Source organism: Myotis daubentonii, chromosome 8, assembly GCF_963259705.1.
Source record: "Myotis daubentonii chromosome 8, mMyoDau2.1, whole genome shotgun sequence".
NCBI lineage: Eukaryota > Metazoa > Chordata > Mammalia > Chiroptera > Vespertilionidae > Myotis > Myotis daubentonii.
The window spans coordinates 32,075,303-32,088,830 of record NC_081847.1 but is presented as its reverse complement, the minus strand read 5'-3'; the positions used below and the strand labels follow the sequence as shown (position 1 = coordinate 32,088,830).

The window sequence follows — 13,528 nt, the reverse complement described above, 5'->3', positions numbered from 1 at the left end:
TGTGGATAAAGGAGTGCCTTGATCTTCAGGGCAGAGAATTAGCTAGACAACTGGCCAAATGTGGAAGTAGAAGAAAGTACTAGATGTGGGAGACTAACGGCAGAATATACAAATGCTAGCTAGTGTTCTGGTCAGATTTGAATTCTTTTCCTTAACAGAAATCTCCTTGTGGGAAGGGAATAAAAGAACATTGACCCATATTTGCTAGGTATTTTCACATGTACCATTTGGTTTCTCCTTTGCAACTCTATAGCCTACTAAATTAAAGGCAGTATATCTTACTCATGCCGCTCTTTTCTTTTGCCCTTTTTCTTAATATTAATATGGCAAGCTGGAAGTAAGCTACTCTTAAACATTTTGCTGAAGCCTTGAGATGAGGTGATGGAGATGGGGCTGATCCTGGTGGTTGGTCAGAAGGAGGGGGGGGCCTTAGCACATGAGACACAGAGCTCTCCATCATCTAGGTGGGTTTTTAGTCACCCTCCTTTCTTTTCATCACCCTCAGATTTCTAGTTGGACTTGGTAAATACTGTGTTGACCTGATTGCATCTGTAGTGCTCTCACTGAATTTATTTCTAGAGTGAGTCACTTGCTTTAATTGTTCCATTCCATGAACATTTATGAGTACCTTCCAGATGCCAGGCCAGTCCTGCCCAATGAGGAAGAGAAGCATGTTCCCTAAAGCTAGATTTGGCCTAATACCACGTTAAAAACCCCAAAAGGGTTGGCTAGAGAGTGTTTTAATTGTATTTCATGCTGTCACTTCCCATTTCCATCTCATCTTTTTCCACTTTAAAAAACCCCTTAGAATTCAAGTTTGCCCTGGAATAGGAAGAAAGTTGTCATTGGAAGAGGGACCTGAATGTGGGTTAGGATTATGGGGTTGTCACAGCTAATTGAGATCATGACTTCCATTTGGACATCCACACTTGATTTCTGTGCTGTTTCGCAGGGCAAAGTGTAGCTAAATAGGAGTGATGCCTGCAAGTAAGAGAAATAGGTGACCTTGAGAGGAGAAAAAGTTAGGTACATGGTGTCCCAGGCTGACAGCTAATAAAGACAGCACAGTACTTGATCTTTTGGTTCCTGTTTGAGTGTAGCCTATCCTGCCCTAGCTGGGCACTTAGAATTATGGGCCTGGGCCCAAGTCTGTGTGACCAGGTGCTGAGCCTTGTGTTAAAAGTTTCAGGTCAGTTATGCCCTGGCCGGTTTGGCTCAGTGGTTAGAACGTTGGCCCACAGAATGAAGGGTGGTCTGGGTTTGATTCCCAGTCAAGGGCATGTACCTGGTTGCAGGCCTGATATTGACCTGGATCGGGGAGGGGGGGGTGTGCAAGAGGAAACCCATCAATGTGTCTCTTGCATTGATGTTTCTCTCTCTTTCTTATCCGCTCTCCCTTCCAATCTCGAAAAATCAGTGGGGGTAAAATATCCTCAGGTGAGGATTAACCAAAAGGTTCAAATCAGTTATGACTTGAGCTCTATCTGTCTGGCTAAAATTGGGAAGGTCTGTTGAGTCCAAATACCTTTTTCTCCCACTAGGCTTTATAGATGGAGAAGCTGATTCCATATATTGACTTATTGGGAAACTATTTGGCAGGGATGATTTTAGGCACAGAAGATACATTAGTGAACAAAACATTCTTGCAATTGTGGAGACATTCTCGTAGGGAGACAGATAACATAGGTGATACGTTAGAAAGTACTAAGTGCTGCGGGGGAGGGGTGTAGACAGGATAAGGGAGATCAGAATGCTGGGAGGACAGGTGGGGCTGGAGGTGTGTGTTTGAAGTAGAAGAGATGGGGTGGGTCTCCTTGAGACGGGGACATTTGAGCATTAAAGGTTAGGAGTTTAGGGAGTGAGTCATGAGGATTTCTGGCAAAAGAGCATTCCAGAGGAAACAGCCAGCATAAAGGCTTAAGGGTGATATAGTAAACCGAGAGGAGTGTAGGAAGAAAGCCTAGAGAGGCAACTAGGAGTCAATTAGAATAGGCCTTATAATGATGGATTATATCTTTCTTTTATTTGTCGTTTTTTGACATTGCTTAATAGTCAGTTAGTAAGGATTTTGGCTCTTATTCTTGGATAAGATAGAAACACATTGGTGTGTATTCAGTTACCTGATATGTAATCTTTTAAAAGGGTCACCATGACTTCTGTGCTAAAAGTAAGCTATAGGGTTGAGCAAGTGAGGGGATGAGATGGGAGGCTACTGGAATAACCCAGGTGAAAGGGAGCGGGGGAGGTGGTGATTGGATTTGGGGTGAGTTTTTGAAGTCAGCCAACAGGATTTCCTGCTGGATTGAATATAAGAAAGGAATTAAGGATGACTTCAAGGTTTTGGCCTTGGAAGCCATTGGAAGGATAAAGTTACCATCAGATGGAATTGGGAAGACATTAGGAGGAACAGGTTTGGCTGGAGAGTTAGGTTTTAGTCACCTGAAAGTTTGGAATTCCTATTTTGAAGCCAACTACAGAGGTAGAATGGACAGTTGGATGAATGTGGAGTTCAGAGAGGAAGTCTGGTCTAGAGATAAAATTTAGAGATGGCCAAGGTACTACAGTGAATATAGAGAAGATTCAACTGAGTCTGGGCCATCCAGCGTTGAGATTGGGGAGAAAAGAAACCACGGATTGGAGACCTGGATATGGTCTCTTGGAAGCCAGGTGAGGAAAATACTCAGGAGGAAGAAGTAATCAGCCATGGCGTATATGCTGGTCGATTGAGTGAGATGAGGACTGCGGATGGACCATTGGGCTTAACACCTGGGAAGGCCTTAGTGCTCATGAACAATTTTGGTGGCACATAATGGGGAAAACCATTAACTAGAATAGGTTTGAGAGGGAATGAAAGAATAATTGGAGACAGTGAGAGAATAGAGCAATGTCTCTGAGTTTTTGGTCTGTTACACTTGATACCGAGGACGCCAGAGAGCTTTTGTTTTAGGTTTTATCTATGGATATTTGTGATATTAGAAATAAAACAGATGTTTTAAATGTTCCTTTCAAGTGAGTATAAATACTAGCTAGATTGACTACATGTTAACGTAAGTATTATAATTTATGAAAAAAACTATTTTCAATGAAACAGTAGAATGGCACTGTTTTATAGTTTTGCAAATCTCTTTAGTATCTGCCTTAATAGTCAGCTGGATTCTCATATATGCTTCTGTATTATAACCTGGTGCCATGTCTCTCATCATGAAACTTCTAGAAGACTCCACTATACACTTAGGAGAGAATGAAAGGGGAAAGGGAAATAAAGTCTGAATGTTATGAAAAAGTTTATTAGTTTCATGGATTCCCAAACTGCACACCACACTTTGAGAACCAATGGTGGTATTGATGACTGTTCCTGAGGAATTTTACTGGGAAGGGGAGCTGAGAAGTAGGGGGCAGCTGGAGACCAATGAAGGCACGGAGTTTGTGTCTGGATTCCTGGCCTGCTTTTCTATTAGACCTGTTGTTGTGGCTCTGACTCTACTGCATATAGGACACATACTTATCCCCAGTACCCGCACCAATCTAGGATTGTAGATTTCAGTAATATTTAAATCAGGGTTACATGATTTTAGTGTTTTGCAACAATGAATGGAAATGTACTTTGGGTTGGAAACAAAGGTTTCCTCTGAAAGGTATGTTGCCTAGTGGATTATCTGGGATTGAGTCCCATTTCTGTGGTTTACTGGCTATGTGACCTGAGGCAAGTTATTTTATCTCTCTGGGTTTTATTATCCATAAAATAGAGTGGATCATATTTATCTTATTGAGGTTGTTGGGAATCACAAGAAGTTGTGAAAGTGCCTTATAAAAACTGCCTAAATGAAATGTTAAATGGTAGAATTTTAGATATGTACACTTCGACTTGAGGTAGAAGTGTTCTTTTTTTTATTTTTATTTTATTTTATTTCTTTTTAAGGCAGTGGTCTTGAGTGGTTGCCTTGCCTCTGATGATTACCAAATAGATTTTTTTCCTAAACAAAGCTGTTCTCGGCAACTGTTCAATGACTTGTTTCAGAAAAATTATCTATTTTTAAAGATTGCTTAATGATGGATTATATCTTTCTTTTATTTGTCATTTTTTGACATTGCTTAATAATTCCTAATGGTTCCTACCAGCCAGCCACAAGCCTTATCCAAAGTGAGAGCCAGCCAAATTCATGTTCCAGGTGCCACCACCCACTTGTTCCCAGGGAAGTTATGGATGAGGGAATCTGCATTCATGGCCAAGTTTGCTGTCTAATATACAAATCTTGGTTACTAGGGCCTTTCAAAGCCAGGGCCTTTGAATGCTGTTTATTTGGAGCAGGCAGCTCAAGCCTGCTGAAGGACATCAGATGTTGGTGTGACCTGAGGGATCATAGAAAATATTCTTTGCTGCATGTGATTTTGGTAGCTGCTATCACTTCAGCAAGAAATTGGGCCTGATTTCTTTCTCTGATGTTAAGCAGCTACCATCAGAGAAAGAAATCAGGCCCAATTTCTTATTGAAGTGATAAGTGATATATTAATCCTTGGCCTGGGCTCAAAGATAATGGTTCTGGGGCTAACAAGCTGGTGACCTAGGTTGACCCCTTGACCTGGCTTCACATTTTGCCCCTGTATTACAAGAGTTGAGGTGCTTTTAACGTGAGGTCCCCAAACCTCTACTTGGGCCCCTAATGGTCTTCTGGGGCATTCCCAACCTTTTCAGCTCATCTGAGAACAGGCAAAGCAAGTTTGCTCACATTGAAGCTGTGGAAGCCAGTCAGATCTACTTCCTTTTGTCTGGAATTATACCCCAAACCGTGTCACATTATAGGTATCAAGTTAATCAGAAGTGACACTAAAAACGGACAAGAAATGCTTAACTGATGTGGTTTCTGCGGGTTGTTTTTTTTTAAGGGTTTCTAATCATTCTGTAACAACTGATGTATTTTGTTTTAAACAGCATAGTCTTCAAAACAGAATCGCTGGGGGATAAATTTTAAAAGGGAGTTTTAGGTGAGAAATTGGGAACCCCAGGACTAGATAGGCCTCCAGGTTCCTTCTGTGTTGACTGTGACTTCCTGGCCCAGCCATCAGGACAGCCATGAACTAATCCAGGAGCACCTAAGACATGCCCACTTCCCTCAGGACTGCCCTCCCTGGGGAGGTGGCGGATGAGGGGTCAGGCCCCCAGGGAAGGAGTGAGTGTGGAGGGTTGAGGGGTTAGGCTCCAAAGGAGAAGGCGACAGTGCTGAAGATGACCAGAGATGATGGTAATTATTGGTCATCCCTGGGCTAAGTGCTTTATGCCCATTATTTCATTAACTTCCCGAAGGTCACAGAGCTAATAAGGAGTAAAGCCATGGGTGACTTTACCCAATATGGTATGTTACCTCATTGAATCATCTTTAAAACTCGTGTTTTTGTAACTGACTTCAACTAACAACTGAGCACCAAGTGCCCGCTCATTCTGAGATGAGTAAAGCCCTCCTAGCACCTGCTCATTTTAAGAGGCGTAAAGTGGGTGGGAGGTGTCTGGCACTGAGTAGGTTTCCAGTTGGGAGGTCATCTCTTCTCTGAAGAAGCTCAGTTGTGCTGGTGAACAACGAGGTAGGTAGACCAAAGGAGAATGTAAGCCAGGACGGCTTTATGGGAAAGGCGACACTGCCCAAGGGGCCAGAATTAGCGGTTTGATTCTTACACTCCAGAGGCTCACCCACTTAGTCGCTGGTGGAGCCTTGAACAAAGGGAGGGTGAGAGGAGGGAAACGCCACCCTCACCCTAGAATGGGTGATTAGGTCATTAAACAATGGGGGTTTTAGTTAAAGTAGAGAGCACATTGGGGTGGGGGGTGTATTTAACCAGTGATTACAAATTCTTTTATCCAAGCAGACCTGAAACCTCTGACCTTCTTGAGCCCCCGTCTGTTAAGTGGAAGTCCCAGCCCTGCCTTTCTCACTAGACTACATGATGCTGTGCATGAGTGGAGGGGTTGTGCGTGAAGATCCAGAGGGTTTGAAAGCTGAACCTTCACTGTGAAGACCTGACATTCCTAGGAACTAGTATCCGAGACATCTGGGGCCTGGTCTGTCTACTGGTGTTTTCTGGCTGTTCCCCCAAATCGGGAAGGCTGGTGTTTGCAAGGTCAGTCAGCTCCCCGGAGCAGCTTTTGTGCCTGCTGTTGCCATCCCTTGCCTGCTCCTGCCTATGAACAGGAGGAAGCTGAGCTGTTGGTTATGTAATGTGGCTGGTGGCCCCCAGGGATAATCTGTCCCGTGAAGCTCAGCAGGACATCAGAGCATCTGTGAAAGGGACAGGCCTGCCCAGGCTGTTGCTGCTCACATTCTCCTCCTCCCTGGCATCCTTGGCTCCTCCTAGACCGCGTCCCTCTGGGCAAATCAGAATCGCTCTTATAATCATCCATCTGTGAGTAAAGCTGCCTTGATGGTTGGGGTCCTTCCAACTCCCATTTCCTCTTACCCCAGGGACACACAGAAACTCCACAAACAATAACAGCTCTGGGCATAAAAACCTGCTTTGAGGGGCCACCTGACTTTACTGCCCTTTTATGTCTGACCCTGAATTAAGTACTTTACATGTATTATCATACAGCATCTACATAAGTGTTCTGTTTTCTGCCATCTTTCTGCTGATGAGCAGGCTGAGAATCACTGTCCTATGGTTTTGAGAGTCAGGATTTGAAACAAGGTACCTGACTGGAAATTCCACTGTTTTATTCTGTCTCTTACAGCCTCTTTAAAAGTAGCTTTTGATGGGTTTATATTTTGAGGCAGAGTACGATTTCCCCTTTAAACAGCATCATAGGTGGTCCTTTAGGTGTTAGTGGGCAGTGCCGCCTCGTGCATCCTTCAGAGTCTGACAAGTATCTGAGCACACTGCAACAGGGCCACCATCTCATCCTTCAGGCGAGGTCACCTGTGTGTGGGTTCCTCTTATGTCACACTGATACAGCCTCAAACATGGTTAGGTGAGGATGGCTGGGATAACCAAGGGTCTGGAAACAGTAGGCAGAAGTCACGTAAGAAAGGAGACATCAAAATTACCAAAAAGATTGGGAAGTGGGAGACCCAAAGCACACCCACGCGATGGCAGCCAGGAGAGCACTGACACTGAGGGAGCGCTGGCAGGACAGTCTGTGGCGTTTGTACAAGGACCCGTTGTCTCTGTTCCCTAGTGCCCTCGCCAGAGTCCTTTCCGAGTGAACTTAGCCTGGGCATTGGAGGTTGATGAGGACTCAAAGCAAAATGGCAGGGTTGCTGGGTTCTCCCGACACACTTAGCTCATTGAATCTTGACTAAAGCAAAGGATTTTGTCATGTGTGCCTGTCATTGGTGTTGCTGCCTGCAGCCCTGTGTTGAAAGATTGTGGCCAAGGCAGATTTAATGAGCAAGAGCCCTCCTGGCTCTGGCAGGCACTTGCCCAGTGGAGGTGTTGACCGCAGTGTTGCCCTCTTGGAGCTCAGGTTAGCAGTGGGGATACCATATGGACACTTGTTTGTAGTAGGCGTGACTTGGGAAACCTATAGGAAGCATGGGGAGAGTGGAGGGAAAGCTTTCGGGAGGAGGTGGTGCCCTGGGCTGGTGCTGGAAGGTAGGTTTAGGGGCACCTTGTCAGCCAGATGATAGGAGAAGAGGTCACATCTCAGGGTTTGTCAGAAACTCTCCTTGGCATAGTGAGGCTTTGCTGGGTGCAGGACTGAGCTGGCAGGGGGAAAGGGTACTGTTCTAGTGAAAGTCCTAACCAGAGATGCATTCTAGACCCAGAACCTGGGGAGACTCCCCAAGGTTCTGTCTTGATAAACGAGGGCAGCAGTAGATAAGCTCCCAGCCCCTCGTTTCATTTCCCCTAGTGAGTCCTCGGTGGTATTACAGAATCAGAGGAAATGGAGACCTCCTGCAGCATTTCTAGGATTCAGGCCTTGAAACTGCCAGCCAAGTTTAAAATAAATCAATACCATAAAGTACTGCAATGAATTTCCCAACGTAAAGGGATTTCACTTTCTGTTAGAGGTGCCAGGGGGAAGCTATAACTCAGCCTGCATTGTACACAGGTCAGAATTCAGTATTTTGTTTCTTTGTAAAAGAAAGTGATATCTAGGGACTCAGGAGGAATGGATTAGAGCCACCTAAACACATCATAGTGCATTGTGAGGAAGCTGAAATGCCTCTGTGTCCCCTGGCTGCACAGAGGAGCTAATGTGGGCCTGGGCAGGTAATGTTGTAAATAGTGATCTTGATTTTTCATAATTACGAGGCATGAGCTGTAGCAGGAATGGAAGGCAGGTTGGCTTGGGTGTATCATATTGGGTTTCAGTATTGATCATCTGTTCCAGTGGGAAAGTCACATGATGTGAGCCAGTGGATTCATTCTGTATTTACATCCATCCCTTTGGAAAAAGGAACCCCGGAAATGTCACATACAGCACCCTCTTATTTTTTCCTTTCTGCTTCTTTAGACATGCCTAAGACATGTCTTCCCAGAAAGCTCCAGTGTGGGGCAAATCTAAGGCAGGGACTGGGAAGTAGTGCTGTCAGATCTTGGCAGAGTGCATGGGCCTTTTGAGCACCGCCCAGCCTTGTACCAGACATGGGAGAGCTGGAAGTCACAGTAAAAACTCATTTGTTGTTAGTAACCAGATTTGCCGGCTTGGGTTTGATGAATGTTTGGAAGGAACTGCATAGAGCAGCAAAAATGGGTGTGACTATACCACACCCCAGACAAACAACAGGGTGACTTTTACCTTTAAAAAAAATTATTTGGGAGTTTAGGCCAGTTGCCTAAACTGAAATCCAGATGTCGTCACTGACACTATCCAGAGATCTTCCTCCTTCGCCTGCCTTGAACACCTCAGGGCCTGGGCATCAGGCAGGTGTAGCACTGAGAGCAGTCACTCCAGCCAGTGTTTTGGGAGTCCTATGGCAGGGGCACCGCTGTCCCTAGCACTCCAGTTTCCCACCTACTCTTAGGATTTTATTGAGTTGGGCATAACATAGTGATGCCATAGGCAGACCCAGAGGTGATTCTTCAGGATCTGCAGCCTAATTACATGGGCTTAACCATGGTTAGAAAGACTGTTGTTGCCCTTTTATCAGTGGAAGGAACTGAGGATGTTATGGGTAAGAGGTGTTCTACTTAATAGATCGAGATTCTATCCTGTGAACTTGAAGATACCGACAAGCTATTGCCACACTCCCCACTTTCTCCGACCCCTCAACACACAGTGCCAGTGACAAACCTTAGCACAGTGGTTCTCAAATGGTGGTCCCAGACTGGCAGCATGCCAGGGGAACTTGTTAGAAAGGATTATTTCCCGCCTCACCTCAGACCTGCAGACTCCAGGATTGCTGCTGCACACTTGGTCTGAAACTGGCAGAGAAGGTAAAGGCACCATCCACCACCTTATCTGTTAAACACGGAGCCAGCTGCCTGCCTCTTACCCCTTTGCCCTCAAAAAGCTTGGATCTAGGCCTAAGAGCTGGGAGGGCCTGCCAGGGTCTAACCCTGGCTCTGTCTTCTCTAATTACCTTGCACTGGGACTTTGGGCAAGTCACTCCTAATGGCCGTAGCTTCCTCATCCAGGAAACCAGACTACCCAGAGGACCACTCTTGGCCCTCTTCCCTACTCCCTTAGCCCTGGCACAATCACAGTTCCACAGTGGATGTGGTTCTAGGACCACGGACTCTGGGCTCTTACCTAGTTTCTTCCTTAGTGAGGATGAGGTGAGGCCCTGCGGCCGCCAGCTCCTGAAAAAAAGGAGGAGGAAAACCATTGAACTCCTGGACTTCCCTGGTCCTGGGGCAGTGGACTTCTGAGCCATAGTAACGGCGAGCAACTTGGTATGCTCTCAGGAGAATACCATCGGAAATAACAGGTCCCTGTGAGGTCTTTACAGTAGGACAGATGATCACCCTTAGAGAAATGGAAGTTTGTGAGGGAAGGGGATGCAGAGAGGACTTAGATCTCCACGCGGAGACTTAGACATGGCTTTGAGCCAGACTAGAGAACTTCACTTGTTCGTTCCACTGGCATGTATTGAACACCTGCTGTGTGCCTGGCATAGGCCATGAGATGAGATTATGATCTCACTCCATTTAAACCTTAGGCATCTCTCTGAGCCTTGGAGTCCTCATTTCTCAAATGGGTTGCTGACACTTACCAATAGGACTTTCATGAAGGTTCAGTGGAGAATGAATGTAAAGCTAGCTAGGGCATGCAGTAGGCTCTCCACAGCTGTTGAGTCCTACTGTCCTTTTATACCAGGTCTTGGCCATGCTGTTGACAGAGCTAGAAGTAGCATCTGAGAATGGGCGCAGGTTCATGTGCTTCCTACCCCAGCCCCCACCGATAAAAAGAAAACACCCCCCTAGAGGGGCCTATAAGTTACTGATTGACTGTGTGTGTTATAGGCACTGTGGTAGGTGCGAAGCAGTGCTTCGGTGAGACATCAGACATAGTCCCTATCCTTGAGGCATTTATACCTTCGTTCCCATCATAGAGGGAAACTACAGAGACAGTTGCAGGTGTGTATATGGATGAAGGAAATAGAAAGTAGGGACCTGCCCAAGACAGAGTAAGTCTTTCTGAGGAGGTGACATAGAAGCTAAGACCTGAAGGATGAGGCCTCTGCCAGGCAGAGGGGCAAGGAACTGGCAGAGCACAGGAACCGACAGTGCCAAGCTTTGTAGATTATGGGAAGTCATTGAACGGTGGCTTTCTCCATCTGCTCTACATGTTTACAAGATCACTCCAGCTCTGTGGCCAGCAGGATTAGAGAGAGGCAAGCATGGAAGCTGGGGCCCAGTTAGCAAGCTGCAGTTTTCCAGGTTGGGTGACGGGTACAGCATATGGAGAAGGGTGAGGAGAATTCAAGGTATGTTTTGGAGGTTTCTAAGGGGCTCACAAGTAGATTGTATTAAGGTTAAGGAAGGGGTAAATCCATTATCCGTGGGTCACCAAGCAGGGGGGCAGAGCCATTTAAGAGACCGTGAGCGCTGCAGGCGAGGGTCTTGAAGGGGGTAAGGAATACACAAATGTCTTGGATATATGGATATCAACTCATCTGCTCTCCTCCAGTGGGTATTTGGTGAGTTGTGAGTTGTGTTTGTCTGTGTCTTCTTGGAAGGCTGTTGAGTCTGAGATTGGTTGCCAAACATAGGGTATCTTCACGGGCACAGGGTGACCTTGAGACCCAGGGCTGCGTTCACAGCCTTCATTTGATGCTGAATCTTTCTGTTTTGTGCTTCCCCTTGTAATCAGCTTCTCATTAGGTGACTCTGATGTGTCTAGCTCCTCTGTGTCTTCATTTGCATGTGCTATAATTACGTCCAAGAACATAGCATTTTGTTGTTTGGGTATTTACTCTTGCTTTTTAGAGCTGAAAGTCTGCAGTGTCCTATCACGTGGATAGGTTGGAGTTCTGCCACAGAGCAGCTTTCTAGCACCCGCATCTCACTCTGTTTTATTTTTTTAATAGTTCTGTAACAGAACCATAATTGCTGATTATAAAATTAATTTGAGAGCCACTTTAACTTGTAAATTGAGAAATACTTTCTATTTTGGATTAAGGAAAGAGGTGAGGGAGCAGACCTGGTTCCATTTACCTTCAGGTTTCTAAGTGCAAGTACCAAGGGTGGCCCTATAGCCATAGCTTGACATCCAGCTAGTGGAGGAGGGATTTCAAAGTCAGTCCTTCAGCTAACCCTTCACCCTTAGGTTGCATTATATGTGGGGAATAGGGTGGAGGTTGGCCTCCCTGCCTGTTCACCACATCTCCTTCCCTGAACCCAGGAGAGTCCAGGTCTTTTTGCCCTGGGGTAGCAGATGCTTACTGCGAGTTTCTGTGGCTTGCTGGTAGTCCTGTATTCACTCTGTTTGCTTCAGGACAGGAATAAGCTTGTGCAGCCTGGAGTTTTATCATAAGGCATATTGGGTGGGGAGGGATGGACACCTCTCTCTCACCTGAAGTTACTGAGCTCATGCTGTTTTTTCAGACTTCATACTCTCCCGTGTTTATTGTGAAATCCTCACATGTGTCCTGGGTATGGTGTCCTCCCCACCCCAGAGAGGAAGTGGTTTGCCCCACTGGTCACGTGGCTGGAGCTCTCTGGCGCCGTGGCCTTTTCCATGAGCTGAGGAGGTCACAGTAGCAAGTCTGTGGTGCCACAGGACTGTCTCAGCGCTCTGGGAGCTCAGAGGAGGGAGTGCAGGCTTTTTGTTGAAGAAATAAGTGGTGGAAGCATGTAGGATGTGTGGTTTGCGATGGTCCTGAAGAAAGGAGGGCAAATGAGGGGAATCTCAGCAGGGGACACAGTGTGAGCAAAGGCAGACACTGGGAATTTGTGGAAAGAGCCCATCTTTGGGTTGGTTCGAAAGAGGGAGTGCAACATAGCAAAGTTGCCAAGAACCTAAGGGGGAGAACTTCATTCTGTAAAACAGGTGGGGGTGGTGTATAAAGCCGGAGTTTTGGCAGATGAGTCAGTCACTGTGAGGGGAGAACTGTCAGCCCCCTGGGCGGCTGAGATGCTGCACCTGACAGTACCAGTCTTTAGTAGGTGTGAGGCCGCAGAGCCGCCTTTCCGAGCACGTGAGGGAGAAAGGGCAATGACTGACCAGGGCAGTGAGAAGCCCTATGCTTCCATACGGTGCTTTTGAGCCTCATTTGCTGGTAAACCTAGGTTTAAATCACAACTCTCCCACTTACTAGCTGGTAACTTTGGACAAGTCACCTGACTTCTGGGGCCCCGTTTCCTTGTCCATTAAATGATACTCGTTTAATGCTGGTGCTCGCTGTACCTGTTGTAAAAGACGAAGCATACAAGAAATGCAAAGGCTCCACTGCAGTTCCTCCAGACAGTGAGAGTTCAGTGGTGGCGGCTCTGTGTACGGCCCTCATGCTGTTTGTCTGCCAAATCCTCGTAGGCTAATCATTGTTTTCACTTCAGTTCTCATGAATAATGTGCTGTGCCCTTGTTTTCTCTAAGAGAGCTCCAAACCCCTTAGCAAGTGCCCCCAGTGAGTTCCCCGTGGCACAGGGGGCTTGGGCTGGTGCTGTCACCAGAAGTCCATATGGTCTCCTTTCGCCCAGACCACTCTGGGCATGACCTTGTTTGAGTTTTTCCTTTTGTAACCACAAATTGTCCTGCCCCATATGGAAGTGACCGCTCTCCTTTGGCTGTTACTGCACCTTAGACATTTTCCTCCTGGCAAAGGGCGCACAGGAGAACTCTCAGCAGCCCAGCCTCTCTCCCTTGAGCCCTTTCTCTGCTAATCACAGCAGCCACAGCTGAACCTCAACCTCTTTGGGGACCAATTGAGGCAGTTTTCAGCTTTCATTTCATCCCCACACTTAATAAGTTGAGGAAGGGAATTAGTTAAGGTATCCCCGTAGCCTACTGCTAATTATTAGTGCTGTTTCTGGAGACAAAAAGTTCCCCCTTAGTTTGTTTTGAGTGAGTTCCACCCAGGACCTGTTTACCAGCCTAGGTGCTAGGGGAGCTCACCAACCCCAGGGCCCTAAGGGCTTCCATGTGTGACTTCCCA

General features: G+C 46.4%; 1 protein-coding gene across 5 annotated transcripts in view; it reads left to right on the top strand.

Annotated features, from left to right (window-relative positions):
* Nucleotides 1-13,528, top strand: part of STK35 (serine/threonine kinase 35) — a 42,754-nt gene that overhangs the window by 16,151 nt on the left and 13,075 nt on the right. The gene's annotated exons all lie outside the window — the stretch shown is intronic.